Source organism: Hylaeus anthracinus, unplaced genomic scaffold (assembly GCF_026225885.1).
Source record: "Hylaeus anthracinus isolate JK02 unplaced genomic scaffold, UHH_iyHylAnth1.0_haploid 11997, whole genome shotgun sequence".
In the NCBI taxonomy this organism is placed as follows: Eukaryota; Metazoa; Arthropoda; class Insecta; order Hymenoptera; family Colletidae; genus Hylaeus; species Hylaeus anthracinus.
In genome coordinates this window covers 6,938,609-6,950,080 of record NW_026534344.1, presented here as the reverse complement: position 1 = coordinate 6,950,080, position 11,472 = coordinate 6,938,609, and the positions used below count along the sequence as shown (strand labels likewise).

At 36.5% G+C, this 11,472-nt stretch overlaps 1 long non-coding RNA gene across 1 annotated transcript in view; it reads right to left on the bottom strand.

Annotated features, from left to right (window-relative positions):
• Positions 1 to 10,502: 10,502 nt before the first annotated feature.
• Positions 10,503 to 11,472, bottom strand: part of LOC128889314 (uncharacterized) — a 6,653-nt gene continuing 5,683 nt past the window's right edge. The window contains exon 2 of the long non-coding RNA XR_008460421.1: positions 10,503 to 11,452. This is a non-coding gene — a long non-coding RNA (uncharacterized LOC128889314). The remainder of the gene's footprint in view (positions 11,453 to 11,472) is intronic.

The following is an 11,472-nucleotide window of genomic DNA, read 5'->3' as shown; positions in this document are numbered from 1 at the left end:
TTCAAATTCTATCAAATATCAAATTTTAACATCTTCGTCGATCATAAGCATCTGCTTTATACTAAAAACAATAAAAATAGTATTTAATCACTATGAAATTGACTGAAATGAATTTTGATTCCAAGTTATTTGTTATTTATCAATATTATCCAATTTCAACATTTTCCTGTTCTGTCGTAGTCGTCTGATTAAAATACCATCAAACTACAATAAATCACCATTGATTTGGACCATCTTGGTATCGATTCGAACAGATTTTTAATCGTAAAGCATTACTGGGTCATGTGCCGTTAGTCAGCTGGTTTCATCATTGTAATTCGTGCCCTTTGTCTCTACAAACGTTAAACATTTTTGAAATCTGGAAATAGCTACAAAGGGACCTACAAAATTGAATCGAACATCGTTTGCATTTCAATAACGGCCCATACGCAAACATTCAATTTGCAATCGCGCTGCCCGCTTAAATTTGCATCTTTCTCGCATTGTTTCCAAAATATTGCTCATTGTCTGCAGATATTAATTCGGGAACCATGTGTCAGACTGCTACACAATTATGATTCATTCAACATTTCTCATGATCCACGATGCACAGAATGATTTATTACAATTTTCAGCTTATGTTCCATCATGGTTACAGCTCGACAATGTGTCGGCATTGGCGAACCGGTTATTCTAAAGCGATGACAACGTTTAGGCAGAGAAGACAAATCGTGTCACGCGAGAACAATAATCGCAATTATAGCTATCGTTGCGTCATGTTCACGGATCTGGTGCAAGTGGTACAGTCAAACAACAGTAATCGGAATCGACAAATATTCACGTTCGATGTGCACGGTATTCAGAGTGAATAGGTCACCGTGATCGACGAACTTCGAATTTGGAGCACGATGTCGCAAAAGACTTCTGCAGTATCAGTATTTTTAATTATTGTGTGAAATGAATCAAACCTTTTCAGGAGACATGGGCATGATACGTAACGCAAATTCCATATTATTAGTCATTTAAACACACTCCACTTAAAGACGTACTAAGGTCGAATGAAAACTCTAAACCTTATTCAGATCCTGGTAAAATCACAGCGACTATAAAAATTCAACGACGATACATTGATTATAATTCCATAGCGCTATAACTATAATCTTCTAATTACGATGGACGAAGCCAATATACCTTTTTTAAAAATTCTATCTGCATATCGTCCTCTAATCCCCCTCCCCTTCTCCCGAGGGATTAACGGAACTTAAAATATGGAATGCCAAACAGATTAAATCGCCGCGTGACTCGTAACGAGTGCCGGTCAGCGATAAAGTTACGTGTGACGAGCGACGTATCCATCCTAATAATATGGCCGACGAGGATTCATTCGGTACGTACGCACCTGCTACCCGTAAATCAATAGCAGATACCCACTGTCGCGTAATTTCTGCGCGTGCCAGCTTGTGTGCGTTAACCCTCTTCGCCCCCTGTTTAACCCCACATCGGCCATAGTCTGGCCTACGTGCCCCTTCGACGAGCCGCCCCCCCCCCTGCCACCGTGGCACCGTAAGATAAATTCTCTTTGGCACTAATAGGCGTTAAATATTGGTTATGTACCCCCGTAGTTCGGCAAACGTGGCCACGCGCACCGGAGCTCGCATAATTCGATAATCATATCGGCATGATCCGCTGGACGGACTCGCGGTTAAGCGATCCAGCGTAGACCAGCTTCCACGAGTGAACAGCTTATCGAGTGTGCTCGAAATCCGAGAATAGGGCTATTTATTATGTGTAGAGATTAATCCCGTGATTTTCCAAAGCAAATTAACTATTCATTCATAAACAAAACGCACGATGTTTAATCCTTTGCACGCCAGAGGCGACATTCTTTGCTGAGGTCTACCGATCTATGGAAAAGCCGAAAATTTATTCGAGATGAAAACGATCATGCAACAATCAGAAATCAACAAAATATATTAGATAAAAATGAAGTTAGATGGGTGGCCACAAGAGACCCACGCGTTTTCGCGAGATCTATGTCGACCGAAGGATCCGCAAAGACTGAATCCTCGCCCATCAGAGACCTGTGAATAATATACCATTTATTATAGCATTTATTCTTATATCTAAATATCTTATTACAAGTTCGCAGCCATCAGCTCGCTATTACTCGCAACGAACGATTGTATAGAATCATTACTTTCTTTTCTGATAGAACTGTGCATCCGCGTAGTTAGGAGCCTGAAATTACGGGGTGAAAAAAGAACCGAGGAACATACCGAAACTGCATTAGGCGAACAAGGGTCATTTCGGCTGTCAGCATTAGAGATGGAGTGTCCTAGCGATAATTCATGTGATAGCAATCCAACGACAATTGATCCAGCTCCGGCGGTGAAGTCCATGAATAAGTTACTGTCGTTTGAACGAGAATTTGCATTAACACGTGAAACTTTAAGATCCGGGAAAGAAACGATCGAGAAGTTAGGCCTATCCTTAATAGCTATAATAAGAACTATAATAATTAAATAGCTATAATAGCTATAATAACAAAATTTCTGAAAATAAATTCCAATTCTTCATTGAGTTATGAATTTATTTTTCTTTTACTTCCTATCAATGTAACGTAGCGTGCATATGTTCCCTCGGCACGATGAAGTCCATACATTTTTCGAATTTTTACGAATACAACTTTCATGCGAAATTTATAAAACGAGAATTTGTACAGAGTTTTCGTGTTCCCCGAGAGCAATTTCATGGCACGAAGAATATTTATTGAGTGAAGCCGATCTCTCTTGATTAGAGTAAAGGAAAAACAAGGTCAGTGCGGTTGTTCCTTTTGAAGATGAATATTCATTTGCACGATGTATTTTTTAAATGTATATTTTACACACATTTCGAACCAGTAAAAGGATACCTTCAAGCTGCCCTAATTTTATATGGACTACACCGTATTTCAATTTTATCAAAATCTCTCTGACACTGAGTGATAAAATTTATCGGTTTGTAGTGGTGTGACCCATATAATATAAATCAGTTGAAAGCGCGATATAAATAGATAGCTTGAAATATACACATTGTATGTCCACTTTTGATTAAATTTACCTTTTTTTATGCTACAAATAGCTGTTGGGTGTTTCTTTGTCCTGTATAAATATATAAATATCATATTTTCATCTGATGCATACATTTATTACGATAAATATTTATATTTATTATGTATACCAGATACAGTATTCATTAAAAGTAAAAACAATATGATTTAGATAATATTCACCATTTATTGGATAATACATATAAATATAATATTTCATGTAAAGATATCAAACAATTTAATATTGCCCAATCTTGAAAATCTCCAAATATACTTGGAAGATACATCCTTTGACAATTATTTCACGCCAAAGACCCGGATTTGACCTACTGCAAGTTCCAATACAATGTTTCAAAATTATATAATTTCAGTCATATCATATTCCTTTGATTAAAATATTATACATATTAAATAGCGATCGATTCTGCTTGATACCTGCAATACCCATATCCGATACTGTTTGATATCAGATTAGCATTTAATGGGTCGTTATCGATGAGATTGATCCAGGATTATTCCCATGAGGCAACCCCATAGGCAACTGGTCTCTCACCAAATTATCATTTTTTCAAGCATTCAAACCATTCGCATCGAACGATTATAAACTAATACAACTAAGGAAAAGTCACATCAAACAAACTGTATACAAAATTTTCATTTTTATTTCAGTCGTACCACTCACCGGTTAACATAATTTTCGAACAAGTCGATCGTTTCATATCTTCCGCAGAGTCTTACACACGGACCATACAATAATCGTGGTTTATCAATATATAGTCTTGAACGGGAGGAAATATCGAATCTAATACAGGCATACAAACGTCAAAGAGGAAATTTTCTTTCATGTCTGCTCGATCGTGATTTCAATGCTTTCGAGCAGAATTTTTCAAATTAAAAGGAGGGAGCAATTCAGCCTAGTTTACCGTTTGGTCCATTCAGGCAGTATAAGCTAAAAGCTTGTATAAAAGGGAACAGTTCACCACAACTCAAAGAACTCCACGAAAAGTTGTATTTGCTCACCGTGACTGAAAGTGCTTGGGCATCTTCCCGATAGCGTCTCTTCTATTTCAATGAATTCATTCATTTAACAATGTTCGTTAAAACTAACAATACATCATCGAGCGCCTATTATATAATTATCATTCCGAGACAATAAAGAATGTTTAATTCATTTAAACAGACTTCTTATGCAAAATGAGTTCGTTATGTGAAATGTAAATGTTAAGGGTCACCAACGGTTCTGTAATTTAAACACAAAATTATTAGTAATAAAATATACAGAATATAAATATACATATAATATTACTAATAAATAATATAGAATATAATAAATATTTTTAAATAGCTTTAATAAGATTTAATATTTTTAACGGTACAAGTACAGCAGAGATTCGAAGTAATTAAACACTTTACGCTCGTTCCAAATCGACGTTTAGGAATGCTCGCTTTTAATTATTTTTCTACATCGTTCGATTCAACGATGGAGTGCTGAATGTATTTGTGGAATCTGGGCCTGCACTAGATGCGTGTGGCGACGTGATTTATTCGAAAGTATATCACATCGACGTTGCGTCAGTCTAAAGCTTTGAAACAGCACGAGTCCTTTGAAAACGCAGCAGGCACGATCGTGGGCCTGTCAACAAAATTTTCTACCAGAATTTCGTCCCCCTTGTTGCTTTTCAGGGATCTGTTCACTCGACGAATTGATCACGATATATTGAAATTTGATGACTAGGTTATTTCTGTTTGCGATCCTCGCATCATGTTTCCGCATCCGGGGAATTTCCAGCGAATTTTTTATGGACTACAATACATATACTCTTGAGTAATGCACTAACTCCTTTACACACGATTTTATTCATGAAACAGCGTTTTTCGATTGCAGAGGCATCTGCAAAGCGTACGCGGACGAGTTTTCGTTTTTCATACAATTTTATCGATCGGTCGTTCGTATTTTTGGCAATTTCAAAAATCACGCGACAATACGGCAATCGCGGAGTGCGTGCAGTGCACGCTTTTTACATTTTTCTCGACACGACTCAACAATTATAATTGTGTTTCTATTAAAAGATAAAAGTCCAGAATCTTGTCAAGCAAAATGAATATATTTGTTATATTACGATATGATTTGGTACTCTGACAAAATAATTTTATCCAGGAAAAGGAAGAACTTTTATTGATAATAGTACAATTATAATTGTTCAAGGAAAACAGCCGTTCCTTTCTTGATAATCTGTGAGACGTCGCGATAAAAATACATCAATTTAATTATTACTAAATTTAGACTTATTTCAATAATATAGAAACGAAAGAATCAATTATTCCCTGTACAATATCAATAGATTCTTCAGGTCTTGAGTGCATACACAAGATGTACATGTCACGTGTACAACGATTACTCGATTGCATCGTTCAACTTATACATCCATAAATGGGATATACCGAACCCTTTTACGTCGACTGAAAGATTAATCTGAGAGAATCCGAGATATTGGAAAAGCAGAGAGGTTTAATGATATCGCAGGCATCTTCGTGATTCCCACAATTACGGGTGAAATTTTCTAGATTAACGACGCGAGGGATGCTCACCCCCCCCCCTGGTGTATCATTAAAACTCATTCAAAGTCTAAGAAGAACAGGGACAGAGGGAAAGGTAATTCCAGAACTAAACTTCCGAAAGCTGGGTTTGCATTTAGCATCGGCGATGTTATTTATGCCGTGCCGGATTGAATGATTCCGTTGGCCTGGATACAAAAATTACAGGAGAGCTTTCACAGCCGCGAATGCGCTGGCTTGTTGCATTAATTTGCATAAAGGATGCAAACTTTTTTGCCAATAAGTGCTCTAAGTATAAAAATTCGCGAAATATTTCGCTCACACGCGTACTCTGAGTATTCGGGTCATTTCTCTGGGAGATATGCTTATCCAGCACGGTAAACGGAATATTAAATAACAGCTCTGTGTAAATGGAAAATATTTGCAACAGTTAAAAAATAATTCCGGCTTTTATGGAATATTTCCTTGATCGTGCGTACCGTGTTACCCAAAATTGCTTTATGAAATATTCAACGACATAAATTCAATAAAGCAGTACACATTAACAGGGGACAATTCGAAATACTGTCGTATCATTATTTATACTCGTTTACCAATTCCTCTGATCGCAGTAAATGCTATTTTAATTAACACAATTACGTGCCACTTCCACTATTGGTGTATACTTTTCTATGTAAATTGACTTGTGCAAAGATAGACTTGATATTGTACATTATTAGAAGAGGGGACGAGTTGCAATACATAATCTTATTACGAATATAGTATCCTCTTTTAATCATTGCAATAATTTGTTTAAAATTAATATAAATTTTTTAGTAGTACTTCTAATTAAGCAGATTTACGATACGGTTCGTGATGTATACTTCTTTCATGAAAAGAATAATTAAGAACTTCAAATCCCGTTTGCTATGTCATGTTGTTTAATATGATTAGAGTAGGCGATTAGTTAAATGAAGTAATTTTTATAACAAGAATGAATCACTTTGAAATGTAGCTGCGATGTAAGTTGAAAATATCGAAAGTTTTTTTCTTACAGTTCTGGTATGGAAATTATCCCATGGTATATTATTGGCTGGTATGGAAATTATTTTATTTTGGAACACAATGGTGGGAACAAATATTTTTCTTGCTCCATGTAACACAAAGTCATTCATTACACATTTTTTTACGACCTCTCATAACCAGCCTGGCGCGAATATTTCACATTCATCTCCGTAATGCTTCATATTCATCATATTACGTGCTGCCACGTAATAACATACATAATAAGTATACATAGATCTATGCCAACAGCAAATAAATTACCGACATCGCGGCTAATAATTAAATCTGCCGAAATCCCATTTGGCATCAAACATTACCCTCGTATCAATTACAAATATAACAAATTAACTTAATAAAATATAATGTATATATATATTCTTCAGAGTTTTAATCATTAATATTAAAATTGATCGATGCTTTTATTCTAATTCGTTCATTCATTAAAAGCAACTTGGGCATAAAAGCATACACTTTGCAGAGAACATTATTTCAGGAGTATCATTTAGGAACACTTTGGATTGAACTAAACTACTTTTTACTGAAAGCAAAGTAACGATACCCTGTCTTAACCACACCAGTCAACAAAACAATCTCTACTCTCGGTAAATACCCCATCGTTCGCTCCCAAATGACGAAACTGCTAGATTCACGAACAAACCCTACCATAAAACAATCTCTGATAAGTTTATTCCCCGTCTAGCGTCCATTCTTACGACGCAAGTGATTCCTGGGAACCGTTTTGACGCTACCTTGGCCATTACAAAATCAGGAAGACGATACTACGTCGAACCCTCTCTGTCGAGACGGTACAACTTTTCTGATAAACACCCGACGACCCTTTCTTCCATGTCCAACCACCACTGGAGGCATCTCGTTTAGTTGGCCTCGTTACCACTCCAGATGCATAAATTAGAGGAGGTGCGGACGAAGAAAGACGCCTCCCCTCCGCGCCGACAAGGGAACGGCAACCACCTTGCCTTTTCTGCCCCGACATTCATTAGGTAACTTGTAGAGACGCGACCGCGGTGTACCCTTTCCAGATACGCTCGACCCTACGCTTATGAAGTAATTTCACCTTCTTGAGGGTGGAAAGTTCCGCAGCCGGTAATAAACTTACGTTAGAGCGACGGTCCTCAGTCGTCGGCGTAGACGTCGGTGAAAATCGACGACAAATCATCGAGGAGAGGAGGTGGCGGTGGCGATGAACGAAACGAAACCCGCCGTTTGCGTGCACTCGGAATTCTATTCGATGAATAATAGCATAGATAGGGGGTAAAGTCGCGAGGAACGCCTAAATGTTTCTCAACTTAACAACAAAATTGTCGTAGACTTTAAGATACATTTAAATATTCTGCAGAAGAAAAGGTCTGGATTTTCATATCCCAAAGAGGAACTCATCTCGGAGCAATTTGACTGTCTGTTTCGAGCACGCTCGTTACCTCCAGACCTTCGAGAAAGTATATTTCCACAAAACACGGTCGTTACACAGGGATTCCGTAACAAACGAGTCGCTTTCGTTTCGCGTAAATAGCGGAGGCGGAAAAAAGGGTTCCGAGCCAGTAGCTCGAATCAAACCGATACGAGGTCGTAGTGAGTCGATGGTCCCGCTAATCGTATTGTTCGAATTCACGCGTTCCACGGTGTGGCACGCGCAAATTCACGATCACGGCACGGCATTATTACGAGTTTCGCGATCGTGACACGCCGCTATGTACTGCCGATCCGCTCATTACGTTTCATTTGTCCGGGTCCGTGAGCGCCATTTATGCACGCCAGGCATCATTAACCCTTTTAGCGACGGATGAGCGAGTTATCGATCGTTCGTAACGTACGCACATCCCTGCGCTACTGGATAATACCGGGGTATCCAGGTGTACTCGAACGACGGGACATCAGTTGCGCCAACATCCTTGAAAAAATTGTCATAAGTGCCTCTCGATGAATAGCAGAAAGACTGCCTACTTTCCGTGATTGGTGAACAGTTTTCCTATCGCGAACACGAAAGAGACGTTCTATTAGGTCGTTCAATAAGTTTATTTATCACTGGTGTAAAATATTTTAAAAGCTCATCTGTACTCGATGTATCAGCTATTTAACGAAAGCATTTATTATTATACATAGTGTCAGAGGTGTATCTGTCTACTTTAAGACGAATTCTTTACTGGCAGTACTATGGTATGGACATTAATTATACGTACAGTTTAACATTCTTGGCATTACTGTTATACTAATCCATATTGAGATTCTTAATAGACATCAAGTATGTATAAATAAGTACTTGCGGTGATATTGAGATCGACCTGCCATCTAACACCTTGACTGCAAGGTTGCATAGCACTTATCGATGAAGTTATAGAGAACCGATAAATGCAGAGATGTCCAATAATATAGACCTGACATTTGATGAAACTTTCTATGGAAACTTTCAAATTAATAGTTTTAAACCTCCCTTTCCTTCCTCGTCTTACGTCTTAACATTATCGATTTAGAATGAAGTGAGATAGTAGCACTTTTAGGAATTAATTGTAAGACAAATAGCTTCAAGAACTTTTTAACATTCTTCGCATCCTGGTAATCTTAGAAAGTACCCTGACAATACGTTCCATCCATTCTTTCAACGCCATGTTTAATAAATTAGAAAATTTTAGCAATGCGATGATAAATGAACCTGGAATATTTAATCAAGAAGTAATGGCTACCCTTGCATTTTGCACAAATTTTTCAAGTCCTGTCTGTTCTCGCAATCTACTTTAATGTCATGTAATTTAATAGGAAAGTAATGAAAAAAAAGACCGAAATTTAATTTTTTTTCTGTTTTATGATTTGGAATCATATCAAGAGAAGGAAGACAGAAAATGGGATTATGTTACTAGGGATTTATTCAATCGGGTATACCAAAGCTTTGTATGTAGTTAAACTTTATAAAGTTCCATAAATTCATGTGCAATACAAAAGATTTATTATGCCTCATGTATTTTACGTCGAAAATTAAATTTCCATGAATTTTCCATTATTTTATATAGATCATACAATGGAAATTGCCGGACAAAAGAAATACAATGAAAATAATGAAGATGAATTAAAAAATACAATGAAAAATACAATGAAAAATTTGTTTGACTTTCTCATTTAGTTTTGCAAAGCATTTACAATGTACAATCAATTTGTTGTCATATTTTCAAGAAATCAGGTTTATAATTTTCAAATTATTTTCACAATTTATAACCATTAAATTAGTCCTCTCATGATTTCCATCTTTACAAATTTCTCTACGTCTCGATTTATATTAATTATCATTTTTAAGCAATTCACTTCAGAAATTAGACAAAGTAACCAGTAAAGAACGTCAATCATTTAAACCAACCTCGCGAATGACAGTCGTTGTAATATTAAAGTTTTGCAAAATAATTTTTTGATAGATCGAACAGACTCGTATTAACTGTCAATCCGTGAATGTCACGCTATTGTTTTGGCTCGAAAGCATAGATAAAACCGCCGCGGCTGGAAACTTTCAGTCCCAGGAGCTTTCCGACGGGATGGATCACCTGATTTCAGACCTAACTCTGGTCATCATTGCATACTCTGCTCCCAGCTCTCCTCCCGCTAACATAGCACCAGCCGACCACAACTGACCCCACTGTTGATCAGTGGTGAGCATTGTTGAACACTGATAATCCAGCAGCTGCCCTTTCGAGTATATATTTATACTCGAGTTATATATTTACTTAATTAAAGTGCTTGGTTCTATTGCTATTTTAAATAGTTTTTCGACTTTTTAGCTATATCTTTGTATGTCTCGGGTCTCGGGGGGTGTCACAAGAAATTCCACACTGCGTAACTTCACATGTTAATGATTTATTAACTTATTTTCACATACAATAGTATTATGCGTGAACGATCAAACATTGTATAAACAAAATTTACAAAATAAAGTATAAGTCTTTACAGCTAAAAGCTACTAGTAGTAGTGGATCACATAGCTTCATACTTTTTCTCGGTTATGCAAATATTGCCGCACCGAGCCTATCCCATTTTTTTTTTGTTTACTTTATGCTCTATCTTTCATATATATATACATATAAATTTATATTTAAATTTATATATATATATATTTATATTTGCATTTATATTCATATTTATAATCATATTTATAGTCGTATATATAATACATAATAATATTATATTATACGGCTTATATAATATAATATATTATATACATATATAAATATTATGCCAAATATTAAATAAGCTAGCTTTCCTAGTTTTTGTCCTAGCACGGAATTTTGGGGATCGTGAAGAGTGGGGGAGGGGTGTGGGTGGTGGGCGTAAAAGGTGTCTGCGAGTGGATAGTATTTGTATGCATATGTGGATGTGTGTTCTTTTTTCATAGTACAGACGTATATTACACTCATTTAGATTTAACGATTTTCTATCTTGTAAATATAAAATTATCATCTCTTATTGTAATACCACTGACAATTGATATAGTAATATGTATAGCTATTATCTGCATTAATATTCATATTGTACACCAAGAAGTGCATTCGTCGCTGTTTCCTAAATTTGTTGACTCGGTAAATTGTGATCACGGTTAAATTGTTTGTCCTACGGAGTTAATCAGTTTTTCTTTTTTGGTGCCTCCTTAAACTATATTCGTTCCCCGAAATTTGCATTTTCGTCAGATTTTAACATCTTACTTCTCGTTCTTTCCCTTTCAATCTATGTTTTTATCTGAGTAACTCTTTCACACATATTTTCTCTCTCTCTCTCTCTCTCTCTCTCTCTCTCTCTCTCTCTCTCTCTCT